Source organism: Oncorhynchus keta, chromosome 36 (assembly GCF_023373465.1).
Source record: "Oncorhynchus keta strain PuntledgeMale-10-30-2019 chromosome 36, Oket_V2, whole genome shotgun sequence".
NCBI classification, from domain to species: domain Eukaryota; kingdom Metazoa; phylum Chordata; class Actinopteri; order Salmoniformes; family Salmonidae; genus Oncorhynchus; species Oncorhynchus keta.
Window position 1 is genome coordinate 3258204 of NC_068456.1, and position 18465 is coordinate 3276668.

The 18465-nt window shown below is 43.3% G+C and overlaps 1 protein-coding gene across 4 annotated transcripts in view; it reads right to left on the reverse strand.

Moving 5' to 3' along the window:
• The window catches only part of LOC118369466 (mitogen-activated protein kinase 8), a 31186-nt gene extending 15787 nt beyond the window's left edge, over positions 1–15399 (reverse strand). For all 4 annotated transcript variants that reach the window (XM_035753857.2, XM_035753859.2, XM_035753856.2 and 1 more), the window contains exon 1: positions 15229–15399. The gene's annotated coding sequence lies outside the window, so the exon portion shown is untranslated. The remainder of the gene's footprint in view (positions 1–15228) is intronic.
• Between the last annotated feature and the right edge of the window lie 3066 nt (positions 15400–18465).

Genomic DNA, 18465 nt, shown 5'->3' on the forward strand with positions numbered 1-18465 from the left:
CACTGGGGATCTGGCTGTCCTTCCTAACTGAGCTGCAGGAAAGAATGGAAACTGTTCAGGGATATCACTATGTGGCCAAATATGATTTTAAAACAGCCACAGAGTTCATTTGCTGAGCATTGATCAACAAACTGTGCATTGATCAACAACACTGCATTCACTCCACATTACTGGCTTGTTTGAAAGAGTGAAAAAAAGGAATCTTCTACAACAACAAAAATCACTACTGTTTGCAACATGGCCCTTAAAGTTATACTGTACTTCAAGTCAGCATGGCAGAATATTAAACTTTTGGGTCAAATCCAACACAACACATCACAGAGTGAAGCCCTCTACATTTTCTTGAATTGTGGTGGTAGTATTATGTTATAGGTATGCTTGTCACAAGCAGGGACTGGGGACTTGTGTCAGGCCAAAAGTAAATATGAAAGGGGCAAAGCCCAGGGAAAAACTTTTGAAGACCTGCATCAGTCTTTTGAAGAACTAACACTTGTTTTTCCAGAGGGAAAATTACACACATTTTAAGACATATGACACACCAGCTGTCCACAAGGTGTTGTGTGTTCCTGAGTGGTCCAGTCTCAGTGCTGACATAAATCTGTTTGAAAAACTGAGATAAGACTTGAATATTGCTGTCCATCAATGATCCCCAAGCAAATTGACTTAGCTTCAGCAATTTTGCCAAACACAAAGGATATATACTCAAGAGGACTGTTATTAGCATGTTTAACCACTCGTCTGTAAATGGTAGATTATCAGACACTCAACAAGGTCTGATTTAATTATTACTGAAACAGGATACAAGGTGGTAAATATAATGATCCAGTCCATTAAAAACAATTGGAGGCCCCTTACACTTCAGTGTTGTGATGCAAAAATTAGAGCAAAATGTACAGCCCATCGAATTAAAAAGGCATTGTCTGACATTGTTCATTCAGACATTTTTTTTTACATGGACGACACATGTAATAATATAAAGGAAAGTACTGGAAACAATAGAAAAATATGGGAAACCAGGCCTGCTATTCATAGCTGACTTGCCTGGTCATTTCAATTTGAGAGAATCTCTTATAAAATGGGTTAAAATCATGTATAGTAAAATAGTAAATAATGGCTACATCGAAGAAAGTATTAAACTGTCAAGAGGAGTAAAACAAGGTTGTCCACTATTGGCATACATGTATGTTAGCTATTAAATTCAGGTCCAACAATGATATCAAGGGATTAGACATGTGGTGTCATTGTTTGCTGATGATTTAAATCCTCAGAGGATCTCTGGATTACAAACCAATTTTGGTAAGTTTACTCTATTATGTGTTTGTAGTTTACCAATAAAATGGTCTGATGGTGATGTGGATATAGGCTGTATACATATTCCGAAATAAATTATCTCACGCCAATAAATGTTTATAGATAATATCTTGCTACCATGGACAGGTAAAATACCTGTCTATTTGTGGGGGGAAAATCACCCTGATTAACTCTTTAATCATATCCCAGTTTACCGATTTGCTTATGGTCTTGCCTACACCTAGAGAACAGTTCAAAATGAAATGAGAAAACAGTATTACATTCGATTTGGTACGGCAAGCTAGACAAAATTAAATGGGCCTATTTATCTAATGATATATATTATATAAATAGGCCTGTTTGTAATGAATACTCAGCGAGAAAAAGGTGTAGATTCACGCGCAGAGCACAGCAGATGTTTATTAAGCCTTCGCAGAAGGCAGGAATCATGGTCACAGGCAGGCAATGGTCAAACACAGGTAGGCAGTCAAAACCAAACAATACCTCACACCCATACGAACAGAAAGAACTGAACGAAATAGGGAGCTGATGAGACCAGGTGAGAAACGAACACGTGAAATCAATGAAGAAAAATGAAAGACAGGGCTACATTCAAGAACACAAAGAAACAGGGCTACGTTCAAGAACATAAAGAACACAAGGTTGACTACGAAAACAAAAGCAGAACATTACACCATTTTAATTAATTATTATACAAAATTCTCGCAATCAATATCATGTTATTTATATGGGGGATACAACCTTCCCAGCTCTGCAGATTTAGTTGTGAAGAGACAGAATCAGTTGAAGTAATACGGCTACAGATTCATCTGCCTCACCTAAAGCCCATTCTTGTGGGAAGCTGCTATGGACTAGAGGTCGACCGATTATGATTTCTCGACGCCGATACCGATACCGATTTATTGGAGGACCAAAAAAAAAGCCAAACCCGATTAATCGGACAATTTTTTTATTTTATTTGTAATAATGACAATTACAAAAATACTGAATGAACACTTATTTTAACATAATATAATACATCAATAAAATATATTTAGCCTCAAATAAATCATGAAACATGTTCAATTTGGTTTAAATAAGGCAAAAACAAAGTGCTGGAGAAGAAAGTAAAAGTGCAATATGTGCTATGTAAGAAAGCTAATGTTTAAGTTCCTTGCTCAGAACATGAGAACATATGAAAGCTGGTGGTTCCTTTTAACATGAGTTTTCAATATTCCCAGGTAAGAAGTTTTCGGTTGTACTTATTATAGGAATTATAGGACTATTTCTCTCTATACCATTTGTATTTCATTAACCTTTGACTATTGGATGTTCTTATAGGCACTTTAGTATTGCCAGTGTAACAGTATAGCTTCCGTCCCTCTCCTCGCTCCTACCTGGGCTCGAACCAGGAACACAACGACAACAGCCACCCTCAAAGCAGCGTTACCCATGCAGAGCAAGGGGAACAATCACTCCAAGTCTCAGAGCGAGTGACGTTTGAAACGCTATTAGCGCGCACCCGCTAACGAGCTAGCCATTTCACATCGGTTACACCAGTCTCATCTCGGGAGTTGATAGGCTTGAAGTTATAAACAGCTGCTGGCAAACGCACGAAAGTGCTGTTTGAATGAATGCTTACGAGCCTGCTGCTGCCTACCACCGCTCAGTCAGACTGCTCTATCAAATCATAGACTTAGTTATAACATGATAACTGTAATGAGTTTCCTCCTCTTCTTCCGAAGAGGAGAGGCGAAACGGATCAGAGGACCAATACGCGGCGTGGTAATTTTCCATGGTACTTTTTTAATGCGTAAAGGTACACATGAACAAACTAACAAAAAAACAAGAAATGTGAAACTCAAAACAGTCCTATCTGGTGCACACACAGAGACAGGAACAATCACCCACAAACACACAGTGAAACCCAGGCCACCTAAGTATGATTCTCAATCAGAGACAACTAATGACACCTGCCTCTGATTGAGAACCATACTAGGCCGAAAACATAGAAATTCCCAAAACCTAGACAAACAAACATAGACTGCCCACCCAACTCACGCCCTGACCATACTAACTAAATACAAAAACACAGAAAATAAAGGTCAGAACGTGACAGTACCCCCCAAAGGTGCGGACTCCGGCCGCAAATCCTTGACCTATAGGGGAGGGTCTGGGTGGCGTCTGTCCGCGGTGGCGGTTCTGGCGCGGGACGCGGACCCCACTTCACCATTGTTTTAGTCCGCCTCATTTTCCGCCTCCGTGGCTTTCTCACCATGGCAACCCCTCTCAATGACCCCACTGGACAGAGGGCAGCTCGGGACAGAGGGGCAGAAGCTCTGGACAGAGGGGCAGGGGCTCTGGCGCCTCTGGGCTGAGGGGCTCTGGCGCCTCTGGGCTGAGGGGCTCCGGCAGCGGCGCCGGACAGGCGGGAGGCTCCGGCAGCGGCGCCGGACAGGCGGGAGGCTCCGGCAGTGGCGCCGGACAGGTGGGACGCTCCGGCAGCGGCGCCGGACAGGCGGGACGCTCCGGCAGCGGCGCCGGACAGGCGGGACGCTCCGGCAGCGGCGCCGGACAGGCGGGAGGCTCCGGCAGCGGCGCCGGGCAGGCGGGACGCTCCGGCAACGGCGCAGGACAGGCGGGACGCTCCGGCAGCGGCGCCGGACAGGCGGGACGCTCCGGCAGCGGCGCCGGACAGGCGGGAGCACCTGCAGGGAGGAGACAGAGAGACAGCCTGGTGCGTGGAGCTGCCACAGGAGGCAGCGGCGCCGGAGAGGCGGGACGCTCCAGCAGCGGCGCCGGACAGGCGGGAGGCTCCGGCAGCGGCGCCGGACAGGCGGGAGGCTCCGGCAGCGGCGCCGGACAGGCGGGAGGCTCCGGCAGTGGCGCCGGACAGGCGGGAGGCTCCGGCAGCGGCGCCGGACAGGCGGGAGGCTCCGGACAGGCGGGAGGCTCCGGCAACGGCGCCGGACAGGCGGGAGGCTCCGGCAGCGGCGCCGGACAGGCGGGACGCTCCGGCAGCGGCGCCGGACAGGCGGGAGCACCTGCAGGGAGGAGACTGAGAGACAGCCTGGTGCGTGGGGCTGCCACAGGAACTACCAGGCTGGGGAGACTTTCAGGAGGCTTGATGTTAGGAGGAGCCTGAAAGATCGGGCTGTGGGGAGCACTGGAGCTCTGGTGCGCAACCTTGGCACCACTTCCCCAGGCTGGACAACTACTCGAGCCCGGACCCTCCAGAGTGCAGGCACAGGTTGAACCGGGCTGTGGGTAAGCACGGGAGATCTAGTGCTTACTACACGCACCTCTCCCCTAGGCTCCACTCCCACAGTTGCCCGGTACGAGCGGAGCGCAGGCAGAGGACGCACTGCACCCTCCCAGCGCCCCGGAGACACAGCACGCAGAGCCGGCGCAGGATAACCTGGACCAAGACTGCGTACCGGCGACCAGACCCGCTGAGCAGGCACCATACGCCCTGGCTCAATGCCCAAACTCGCATGGCACTCTCGGGGGGCTGTCCTATAGCGCACCGGGCTATGGACACGCACTGGCGACACCGTGCGCTTAACCGCATAACACGGTGCCTGACCAGTAATGCGCTGCTTATCATGAACACGAGGAGTGAGCTCAGGTCTGCTACCTGGCTTAGTACCACCCCTCGTGTGCCCCCCCCAAAAAAAAATTTGGGGCTGCCTCTCGTACCTGTCGCACTGCCGTGCTGGCTCCTCACATTGCCAGCTCCTCTCTCCGGCTGCCTCTGCTTTCCTAGCTGCCTCCACCTGTTCCCATGGAAGGCGATCCTTTCCCGCCAGGATCTCCTCCCAGGTGTAGCAACCCTTGCCGTCCAATACATCCTCCCATGTCCATTCCTCCTGTGATGCTGGCCGCTGTTGTTGCTGCTGCTGCTGCTGTCGTCGCTGTCCTTTACCACGCCGCTTGGTCCGATTTTGGTGGGTGATTCTGTAATGAGTTTCCTCCTCTTCTTCCGAAGAGGAGAGGCGAAACGGATCAGAGGACCAATACGCGGCGTGGTAATTTTCCATGGTACTTTTTTAATGCGTAAAGGTACACATGAACAAACTAACAAAAAAAAACAAGAAATGTGAAACTCAAAACAGTCCTATCTGGTGCACACACAGAGACAGGAACAATCACCCACAAACACACAGTGAAACCCAGGCCACCTAAGTATGATTCTCAATCAGAGACAACTAATGACACCTGCCTCTGATTGAGAACCATACTAGGCCGAAACATAGAAATTCCCAAAACCTAGACAAACAAACATAGACTGCCCACCCAACTCACGCCCTGACCATACTAACTAAATACAAAAACACAGAAAATAAAGGTCAGAACGTGACAATAACACACAGAGATAGGAGCCTTAGGTCATTAATATGGCCAAATCGGGAAACTATCATCTCAAAAACAAGACGTTTATTCTTTCAGTGAAATACGGAACTGTTCCGTGTTTTATCTAACGGGTGGCATCCATAAGTCTAAATATTCCTGTTACATTGCACAACCTTCAATGTTATGTCATAATTACGTAAAATTCTGGCAAATTAGGCGGCCCAAATTGTTGCATATATACTGACTCTGCGTGCAATCAACGCAAGAGAAGTGACACAATTTCACCTGGTTAATATTGCCTGCTAACCTGGATTTCTTTTAGCTAAATATGCAGGTTTAAAAATATATACTTCTGTGTATTGATTTTAAGAAAGGCGTTAATGTTTATGGTTAGGTACACATTGGAGCAACGATACGCACCACAACGATTATATGCAACGCAGGACACTCTAGATAAACTACACTGCTCAAAAAAATAAAGGGAACACTAAAATAACACATCCTAGATCTGAATGAATGAAATATTCTTATTAAATACTTTTTTCTTTACATAGTTGAATGTGCTGACAACAAAATCACACAATAATTATCAATGGAAATCAAATTTATCAAACCATGGAGGTCTGGATTTGGAGTCACACTCAAAATTAAAGTGGAAAACCACACTACAGGCTGATCCAACTTTGATGTAATGTCCTTAAAACAAGACAAAATTAGGCTCAGTGTGTGTGGCCTCCACGTGCCTGTATGACCTCCCTACAATGCCTGGGCATGCTCCTGATCAGGTGGCGGATTGTCTCCTGAGGGATCTCCTCCCAGACCTAGACTAAAGCATCCGCCAACTCCTGGACAGTCTATGGTGCAACGTGGCGTTGGTGGATGGAGCGAGACATGATGTCCCAGATGTGTCCATAGCATCAATGCCTTCCTCTTGCAGGAACTGCTGACACACTCCAGCCACATGAGGGCTAGCATTGTCTTGCATTAGGAGGAACCCAGGGCCAACCGCACCAGCATATGGTCTCACAAGGGGTCTGAGGATCTCATCTCGGTACCTAATTGCAGTCAGGCTACCTCTGGCGAGCACATGGAGGGCTGTGCGGCCCCCCAAAGAAATGCCACCCCCCACCATGACTGACCCACCGCCAAACCGGTCATGCTGGAGGATGTTGCAGGCAGCAGAACGTTCACCACGGCGTCTCCAGACTCTGTCACGGCTGTGACGTGCTCAGTGTGAACCTGCTTTCATCTGTGAAGAGCACAGGGCGCCAGTGGCGAATTTGCCAATCTTGCCAAACGTCCTGCACGGTGTTGGACTGTAAGCACAACCCCCACCTCATACCACCCTCATGGAGTCTGTTTCTGACCGTTTGAGCAGACACATGCACATTTGTGGCCTGCTGGAGGTCATTTTGCAGGGCTCTGGCAGTGCTCCTCCTGCTCCTCCTTGCACAAAGGCAGAGGTAGCGGTCCTGCTGCTGGGTTGTTGCCCTCCTACGCCCTCCTCCACTTCTCCTGATGTACTGGCCTGTCTCCTGGTAGCGCCTCCATGCTCTGGACACTACGCTGACAGACACAGCAAACTTTCTTACCACAGCTCGCATTGATGTTCCATCCTGGATGAGCTGCACTACCTGAGCCACTTGTGTGGGTTGTAGACTCCGCCTCATGCTACCACTAGAGTGAAAGCACCGTCAGCATTCAAAAGTGACCAAAACATCAGCCAGGAAGCATAGGAACTGAGAAGTGGTCTGTGGTCACCACCTGCAGAACCACTCCTTTATTGGGGGTGTCTTGCTAATTGCCTATAATTTCCACCTGTTGTCTATTCCATTTGCACAACAGCATGTGAAATGTATTGTCAATCGGTGTTGCTTCCTAAGTGGACAGTTTGATTTTACATAAGTGTGATTGACTTGGAGTTACATTGTGTTGTTTAAGTGTTCCCTTTATTTTTTTGAGCAGTGTAGTAATACCATCAACCATGTGTAGTTAACTCGTGATTATGATTGATTGATTGATTGTTTTTTATAAGATAAGTTTAATGCTAGCGAGCAACTTACCTTGGCTTACTGCATTGGCGTAACAGGCAGTCTCCTCGTGGAGTGCAATGTAATCAGGTGGTTAGAGCGTTTGGACTAGTGAACTGTAAGGTTGCAAGATTGAATCCCCCGAGCTGACAAGGTAAAAATCTGTCGTTCTGCCCCTGAACGAGGCAGTTAACCCACCGTTCCTAGGCTGTCATTGAAAATACGAATGTGTTCTTAACTGACTTTCCTAGTTAAATAAAGATTAAATAAAGGTGTACAACTTGAAATCGGCCCTAATTAATCGGCCATTCCGATGAATCGTTCGACCTCTACTATAGACCACCTGTGCTAACAGTCAGTATCTGGATAATATGTGTGAAAGGCTTGATAATGTGTGTGACATCATCAGAGAAGTATATTTTCTGGGCGATTTAAATATTGACTGGCTATCATATGAAACTACTTATTCCAGTTACTAATAAGCACACACCAGTTAAGAAAATGACTGTAAAACGGTTAAATCCCCTTTGATTGAGAGGGATGAGGCAAAAGGTATGGCAATTAAGTCTGGCAGCCCAACTGATTGGCAAACGTACTCCAAATTAAGAAATCATGTGACTAAACTAAATAAAAAATACAAATAAACTACACTATGAAAGAAAGATAAATTATATAAAGAATGATAGTAAAAAGCTTTGGTGCACCTTAAATTACATTTTGGGAAAAAGGCCACCTCAGCTCCTTCATATATTGAATCAGATGGCTCATTCATCACAAAGCCCACTGATATTGCAAACTACTTTAATGATTTATTCATTGGCAAGATAAGCAAACTTTGGGATGACATGCCAGCAACAAATGCTGACACTACACATCCAAGTATATCAGACCAAATTATGAAAGACAAGAATTATACTTTTGAATTCCGTAAAGTCAGTGTGGAGAGGTGAAAAAATTATTGTTGTCCTATCAACAATGACAAGCCACCAGGGTCTGACAATCTCGATCGAAAATTACTGAGGATAATAGCAGACAATATTACCACTCCTATTTCCTAAATCTTCAATTTAAGCATGTGCCCTCAGGCCTGAAGGAAAGCTAAAGTCTCCCTTTACTGGCTCAAATAGCCGACCAATCAGCCTGTTACCAACCCTTAGTAAACTTCTGGAAAGAAATTGACCAGATACAATGCTATTTACAGTAAACAAAAGATTTCAGCATGCTTATTGGGAATGACACTCAACAAGCACAGCACCTACACAAATGATGGATGATTGTCTGAGAGAAATTGATGATAAAATTATTGTGGGGGCTGTAAGACATCAGTGCAGCTTTTGACATTATTGATCATAGTCTACTGCTGGAAAAACGTATGTGTTATGGCTTTACACCCCCTGCTATAATGTGGATAAAGAGTTACTTGTCTAACAAAGAGAGTGTTCTTTAATGGAAGCCTATCAAATATAATCCAGTTAGAATCAGGAATTCCCCAGAGTAGCTGTTTAGGCCCCTTGCTTTTTTCAATTTTTACTAACGACATGCCACTGACTTTGAGTAAAGCTTGAGTTTCTATGTATGCGGATGACACAACACTATACACGTCAGCTACTACAGCGACTGAAATGACTGAAACACTCAACAAAGAGCTGCAGTTAGTTTCAGAGTGGGTGGCAAGGAATAAATTAGCCCTAAATATTTCTAAAACTAAAAGCATTGAATTTTGAACTAAACACTCACTAAACCCTTATCCTCAACTAAATCTTGTACTAAATATTGTGGAAATTGAGCACGTTGGGATGACTAAACTGCTTGGAGTAACACTAGATTGTAAACTGTCATGGTCAAAACATGTTGATGCAGTAGTAGCTAAGATGGGGAGAAGTCTGTCTATAATAAAGCGATACTCTGCCTTCTTAACAACACTATCAACAAGGCAGGTCCTACAGGCCCTAGTTTTGTCGCACCTTGACTACTGTTCAGTCGTGTGGTCAGGGGCCACAAAAAAGGACTTAGGAAAATTGCAATTGGCTCAGAACAAGGCAGTACTTTTACTTACGAGAAGTATTGACATGTTGAATGCACCGAGCTGTCTCGGACACCCATGCATACCCCACAAGACATGCCACAAGAGGTCTCTTCACAGTCCCCAAGTCCAGAACAGAGTATGGGAGGCACACAGTACTACATAGAGAGATGACTACATGTAACTCTATTCCACATCAAGTAACTAACGAAAGAAGTAAAATTAGATTTTTAAAAACAGATTCAGAAAACACCTTATGGAACAGCGGGGACTGTGAAGCAACACAAACATTGGCACAGACACATGCATACACACACGATAACATACGTACACATGGATTTTGTCATGTAGATATGTGGTAGTGGTGGAGTACGGGCCTGAGGGCACACAGTGTGTTGTGAAATCATTAAGACAAAGTGTGTTTAACACATTTTGGTTACTACGTGGTTCCATGTGCGTTATTTTATAGTTTTGATGTCTTCACTATTATTCTACAATGTAGAAAATAGTCCAAATAAAGAAAAACCCTTGAATGAGTAGGTGTGTCCAAACTTTTGACTGGTACTGTATATATATTTGCAAAAAAAATCTACAATCTATCTGCAAAATATACAAGCTGATCTACCCCTACCCCCCTCTGCTGCTCCAAGAGTTGCGTAAAGTTGGTGAAATTATTGCTTTTTTAAAGTGTATTTTTGATTTACTTCTAAGTGTAGAGTAGGTTGTGTAAATCAGTTGGGAAAAAATCTAATGTAATCCATTTTATATTTAAATATAAGGCAGCAAAATGTGACAACTGTGCAAGGGGTATGAAAAGTTTCCCTAGGGACTATAGCTGGATCTAAACAACGGATGGTGTGGGATGTTGATTCTTCTTACTACTTTTGTGGTATGAGAACACCTGACAAAACGTGAAGTGGAATGTAATGTCCCTTAAACTTTACAAACAGAGGAGGTGGGAGTATACAATATCCTCAGAAGCCACTGGTCTGAGTGTGAACCATAGGTGGTCTACTTCTCTCAATAACCATACACTTGAATATGAAACATGAGCCGAAGAATATCTCTCTCAGGGCTCAGGGTTCAATGGGATGGGGTCATACTGATACTGACCCTCCAATGAGTGTTTCCCCCTCTTTCTCTCTCTCCCATCTTCTCACTGATCTATACTGAACAAAAATATAAATGCAACATGTAAAGTGTTGGTCCCATGTGTCATTAGTTGAAATAAAAGAGCACAGAAATGTTCCATAAGCACAAAAAGCTTATTTCGCTTTTTGTTAATCTACCATAAGCCTTCTTAACAACACTATCAACAAGGCCTCCAGCGTTGCTTTAGAGAATTTGGCAGTACGTCCAACCAGCCTCACAACAGCAGACAACGTGTAACCACGCCAGCCCAGGACCTCCACATACCGGCTTCTTCACCTACGGGATCGTCTGAGACCAGCCATCTGGACAGCTGATGAAACTAAGGAGTATTTCTGCCTGTAAAAAAGCCCTTTTGTGGCAAAAAAACTCCTTATGATTAGCTGTGTCTGGCTCCCCAGTGGGTGGGCCTGCTTACCAAGTGAGTGGGCCTATGCCCTCCCAGGCCCACTCATGGCTGCACCCCTGCCCAGTCATGTGAAATCCATAGATTAGGGCCTAATTCATTTATTTAAATTGACTGATTTCCTTATATGAACTGTAACTCAGAAAAATCCTAAAGAATGTTGAATGTTGCATTTATATTTTAGTTCAGTGGAAGTTTTCATTGCTGTCTTAAGCCCAGTCTGAACTGCACTAAAGCCCAGAGACATTGGCCCGATTTGACTACATTGAAAATACATCTTTTGTAACCATCGGATAGTAACGTCTGCGTTCACCTATCATGTCAGGCAGCCTAGTGGTAGCCTCGTGGTTAAGTGCATTGGGATAGTAACTGAAAGATTGCTGGTTTGAATCCCTGAGCCGACGAGGCAAAAAATCTTTTGATGTGCCATTGAGAACTTAATCCTAATGCTCTGGATAAGAGTGACTGCTAAATGACTTAAATTGTAAATCAATGATTTCCCTCCATTTTTAAATACATACCATTGGAGGTAACAGCCACTAAGGGTTTCATTAGCTTTCACATATCTTATCAGTTCAAAACTGTGGTTTCCCAAGGAAGGGAGGACGGAAGCATGCATTGTGATTAGTCCATCATAATAGGGCTAAATATGTTTCAGCCCATGCTGTTTCCTCTGACATCCCGACTGTCCTGGTTACGTCACACTTGCGCATCAGAGACATCCCCCGCCGTGTCAAAGTAAACACTCAGATTCCACACACACACACACACACACACACACACACACACACACACACACACACACACACACACACACACACACACACACACACACACACACACACACACCACACACACACACACACACACACACACACACACACACACACACACACACACACACACACACACACACACACACCCGCACAGTGTTACAGTAATTATTTATATCAATCATCAGACAGAAGCCAGGCATTCATACGATCATGGTTCAGATGGATCAGGTGAGTGGATGGAGTGTGATGCTTAGCGTACTGCTTTTAATTGTAGGTTTTATAACCTGCATGGGTATACTGTAAGTCTGAATGAATAAATTAACAATTGCTGTATAATGATCACAAACATACTATGGTTAATGGATAAAGTATAACATTATGTAGCCAACTTCTGCTATACCAATTGAGCTAATGTTCTACTTAGCTCTTGGATGATGTCAATTACTGTATGATGCAGTTACCAGTGAACAGTAACACCTGTTAATGTATTACAGTGAGTGTTTATTATGTGTAATCATTACGTGACAAAAGGATGAATACGGGCTATAAATGCAGTATCTTATCTTTCCACTTCAGTCAGTGGCTGGCTGCACCAACAGCAGCTCTCTTTCTCTCTCCCCCTTTCTATAGCTCCCTCCTCCTCTCTCTCCTTTCTCTGTCCATCTCCACTTGGCATTATTAGGTAGGTCTATCAAGGGCCTATGAGTCAGGCCGGCAGCTACACTTCTACAGCCCTGCAATTACAGTCAGGGGCCCTCCACTCCAGTTGTCTTCATAATTAACATGATTAACAGCCCCTCAACACTGCCAGTCAATCCTGAGCCCCACCAATACAGGGACTGACTAGAGCGTATATCCGACAAAACATCCACAATTATGAATCTCCCCTCAAGATATTAAAGGGGCAATCCAGTCACAAATGTGATTTCCCTGTGTTTTACACATATTTCCACACTATGAGTTTGGAATAATACCGTTAAATAGTGAAAATTATGATAGTGCCATTTTAGTGTAAGAGCTGTTTGAATAGACCACCTGCAATTTCTGCTTGTTTGCACGGTTTTTGGACCCCCTGGCGACATCACCAGGTGGTGTAAGTTAATACACCAATAACAAAGAGTTTCCCCTTCTCTCTGTTAAAGATGCACTATGCAGATATCGCTCCGCCATTTCCTGGTTGCTAAAAGTCTAATAGATCACTTAATTTCAGTTTATGTGACAAAACAAGCAAGTATAGTGTAGAGAATCATTGTACTTAGGGGCCAACTTTCACTGGGGACGGGGAGGGACATGCAAAGAGAAATAGCACACATAGAACAGATCTACCATGTCGTAGACTTGCTTTCGATGAGAATGACAGATCTATAACACACATTTCTATGTGAATTTGGTTACATATTGCAGTTAGTTAATAGCAGCTGATTTTCAGGTTACATATCCCTCCCATTAGGCTCCTCCAATTAGGCCCTTCACTCAGGCCACTCCCAGACAGTCCTAGCTAAATTATTTCTTGAGAAATTGCTTTTTGCTAAGAACCTATTTTGTTTCCTTTTTACAATTTTAATTGAAAACAATTACTTAATTTCTGTTACCTAGAAATTATTTGATATTGACACAAAAACAGCTGCATTGGACCTTAATACAGTATAACTAAGCAATAAATAACATTGGAACATACACATAAACCATCTGATTAAATTCCTACATTTCCCTCTGTATTTTTATATAGAATAATAGATTGTTCACCAGTGTCATTACCTATATGGGCTTAACCTCTATGGGACCGGGGTCCCCCCCACGCAATGGTTGAGCTAACATAGGCTAATGTGATTAGCATGAGTAACAAAATAAATCCCAGGACATAGACATATGTGATATGGGCAGAAAGCTTAAATTCTTGTTAATCTAACTACACTGTCCAATTTACAGTAGCTATTACAGTGAAAGAATACCATGATATTGTTTTGAGGAGAGTGCACAATTATGAACTTGAAAATGTATTCATAAACCAATCAGGCACATTTGGGCAGTCTTGATACAACATTTTGAACAGATATGCAATGGTTCATTGGATCAGTCTAAAACGTTGTACATACACTGCTGCCACCTAGTGGCCAAAATCTAAATTGCGCATGGGTTGGAATAATACATTATGGCCTTTCTCTTGCATTTGAAAGAGGGTACAAAAAAAAAAACAACAACAAAATTATGTTTTTTTCTTTGTATTATCTTTAACCAGATATAATGTGTTATATTCTCCTACATTAATTTCACATTTCCACAAACTTCAAAGTTTTTCCTTTCAAATGGTATCAAGAATATGCATATCCTTGCTTCAGGTCCTGACAGACAGGCAGTTAGATTTGGGTATGTCATTTTAGGTGAAAACTGAAGAAAAAAAAAGGGTTGGATCCTTAAGAGGTTTTTAAGTCTTGAACATGTTATTGTATAAGTGGGTGGGTATACAGATAAAACCATAAAATAATATAGGCCTATTCTGGCACAAGACTATATGTAAATACTAGGCCTATACTTTCCAATTGTTATTGTACCTTAAATATATCCCAGGCATAGCTGCCTTCATCATAACATTGTACACTGAACATCGTGTTGCCAAGACTTCAAGAATGACAGAGGGAAGATCTTCAGGCTTAAATATCGACAATTCAGATTGTTTATAATTCAGTAGTGATCAATTGATGTAATGGCCCTGACAATCCCCGGTATGTAACTACAGTCATGATAACCTTGGCCAGCCGACCCTTTATCGTTATATGTAGATGTGACTGCCAGGTAAAAACAAACACAGGTGCCTTGAAAACATGACAATAATATGACAATAACCAACCTCGCTACAATGTAGCAAGTGAGTCTATACTTCCAAAGCCGGCTTTTTGGTAATAGCCTGGTTATTACAGCTTGTATGTAGCCGAGCCTATGCGATGCAGTATTGTGCTACACATAGCAGGATAACTTATTTTGAGCGCTATCTATGCCAATCCAACAATCGAAATCATCGTGGACCAGCAACATTAAATCCTGGACACGTTGTGCTTTTAGCTAAATATGATAGAATAAATTGCACAATTCTAATCTATTTCCAACAAACAGCATCTGTCAATTGTGTGCGGTGCGGCGAAAACGACCCTCCCCCACAGCTAAACAATACCATGGACAGCGGCGCGGAAACATAAGGCTTACCTCCGTCAACAAAATACAGAATGTCAGTTCTGGATTAGCCACAAAAGTCCGAGTCCTCGAAGATTAATTAAGTTGAATTATTTGGATAATAAATGATGGCTATTCTGTTGTCCTGCTACAAAACATGACCTCACGGAATTCACTACAATCTCTCTGCATTGACAGGCCGAGCGCGCACTGCAAGAAGACATGCGTACTACGTCACTAAAGCCCTACGCATCCGTGAGATAGGAGCTACCGCCCTATCCTTTCCTTTTATCAATAGAAATACATACAAAAATATCCTCTTCCCTGTAATGAATAAAATCAATACAAAAATCAGTACAAATCTCTCTCTCACACGCACATTATAGGCCTACCTCAACCATTTTGGCTGAATGCTGGTTTTAAGGCCTGTCTATTTGGGATGGTACCATATCAAATTATTATCTTCCACACAACAGCCAATCCACAGACTTTGCAATTATATTTATACAGGCCTATTCATCCACCTCTGTTTTGGAATGCTTGGAGACTGATGGCAGACATGCTGCGACAGAGGCAGTAAACTGAGGGGTAATGAAACGAGAACATTAAGAATGTCAGCTTTGGCACAAGGGGTCACTGCAGTACCTGGTTCGAAACCAGGCTGCATCACATCAGGCCATGATTGGGAGTCCCACAGGGCGGTGCACACTTGGCCCAGGGTAGGTATTCATTGTAAATAAGAAATTATTCTTCACTGACTTGCCTTTTTAGACATTTTCCCAAAAACAGAAATATCAAATTTACATAAGTATTCAAACCCTTTACTCAGTAATTTGTTGAAGCACCTTTGGCAGCGATTACAGCCTTGGGTCTTCTTGGGTATGACGCTACAAGCTTGGTACACCTGTATTTGGGGAGATTCTCCTGTGCAGATCCTCTCAAGCTCTGTCAGGTTGGATGGGGAGCGTCACTGCACATCTATTTTCAGGTCTCTCCAGAGATGTTCGATCGGGTTCAAGTCCGGGCTCTGACTTGGACACGCAAGGATATTCAGAGACCACTTGGCTGTGTGCTTAGGGTCGTTGTCCTGTTGGAAGGTGGACCTTCGCCCCAGTCTGAGGTCCTGAGCGCTCTGGAGCAGGTTTTCATCCAAGTATCACTATGTACTTTGCTCCGTTCATCTTTCCCTCGATCCTGACTGGTCTTTTTAAGTCCCGTTAAAATCCCCACAGCAGGATGCTGCCACAACCATGCTTCACTGTAGGGATGGTGCCAGGTTCAATCTTGGTTTCATAAGACCAGAGTATCTTGTTTCTCATGGTCTGAAAGTCTTCAGGTGCCATTTGGCAAACTCTTGGTTGGGCTGTCATATGCCTTTTACTGAGGAGTGGCTTCATTCTGGCCACTCTATCATAAATGGTGGAGTGCTGCAGAAATTGTTGACCTTCTGGAATGTTCTCCATATCTCCACAGAGTAACTCTGGAGCTCTGTCAGAGTGACCATCGGGTTCTTGGTTGCCTCCCCGACTAAGGCCCTTCTCCCACAATTGCTCAGTTTGGCCGGGCGACCAGCTCTAGGAATAGTCTTGGTGGTTCCAAACTTCTTCCATTTAAGTATGATGGAGGACACTGTGTGCTATACATACATACATACATACATACATACATACATACATACATACATACATACATACATACATACATACATACATACATACATACATACATACATACATACATACATACATACATACATACATACATACATACATACATACATACATACATACATACATACATACACTACCGTTCAAAAGTTTGGGGTCACTTTGAAATGTCCTTGTTTTTGAAAGAAAAGCACATTTTTTTGTCCATTAAAATAACATCAAATTCATCAGAAATACAGTGTAGACATGTTTAATGTTGTAAATGACTATTGTAGCTGGAAACGACCAGCATCCCAGAGTCGGGAAATGTATTCAATCGCAAAATGTATTCAATTGGAAATGTAATCAATCGCGATCTGCTGGCATTTCGGGGGAAAGCAGACAGGTTTTATTTAAAGCAGACAGTTTATTTATGGAGCTTACAGCATGAGTTGTGTTTTGGGAGCCTTTTTTTGTCTGCCCTGTGGATGTCTCAGTTTTCTATAGAGCCTGCCTGCGGGCTACATTGAAGTGTGACGATTTGGTCATGCATCTGATCGTAGATTTGGGGTCAGTCCGGGAGACAGGCTTTCTTTGGATGGGATTTTGTTAAAAGGTCAAATGTATTATTTTTTATCTTAGGATCAACCTTGTCATAGTTGCCTCTTGTTGAAGAGGCATCAGCTAACAGTTGGGGCGGCAGGGTTTCCAAGTGGTTAGAGCATTGGACTAGTAACCGGAAGCTTGCAAGATCGAATCCTGAGCTGACAAAGTAAAAATCTGTTGTTCTGCCCCTGAACAAGGCAGTTAACACATTGTTCCTAGGCCATCATTGAAAATAAGAATTTGTTCTTAATTAACTGACTTGCCTAGTTAAAAAATGCTATAGCTAGCTATCCTCTTCCTCCGTTTCTGAATACATTTTTGGCTTGCAAAATAAGTGAGCTAGATTTTTTGTTTGTGCACTACCATATGTCGATAGCCAAGTTTGTCACTGGTATGGGATAGTAAATTACCTAAAGCTAGCCAGCCAGACAGTGATAGCCGCAAGCTAAAACCGGAGAGAGAGTGAGAGAATTCACTTTCTGTTTCAAGTGTTGAATTGATCAAGTTCACTCAAATACGTTTTTCTACATTTAATTGATGAAATTACATGTTTATTCTATGAAGATAGTAATTGTGGCTATAAAACCCTCACAGACATTTTCCATACTAAAACATGAAGTACAACTTCATGCACGCCAGCTTTCCATGTACAGTAAGCTCACTGTGTGAGCCATCAAAATTGCAATTTCCAGTAGACTTCATGGTTTTATATGCAGGGAACAAACATTGTCCAATTGTAAAATAACAAATAATTTCTTAAGTTAGAACACATGTATGCTGAACCAAGATAATCTATCTACCTGACAGGTGTGACATAACAAAAAGCTGATTAACAGCATGATCATTACACAGGTGCACCTTGTGCAGGGGACAATAAAAGGCCACTCAAATATGCAGTTTTGTCACACAACACAATGCCACATTGGTCTCAAGTTTTGAGGGAGCATGCAAATTGGCATGCTGACTGCATGAATGTCAATCAGAGGTAGAAAATGGCAGAAAATGTCATGTTCACCAT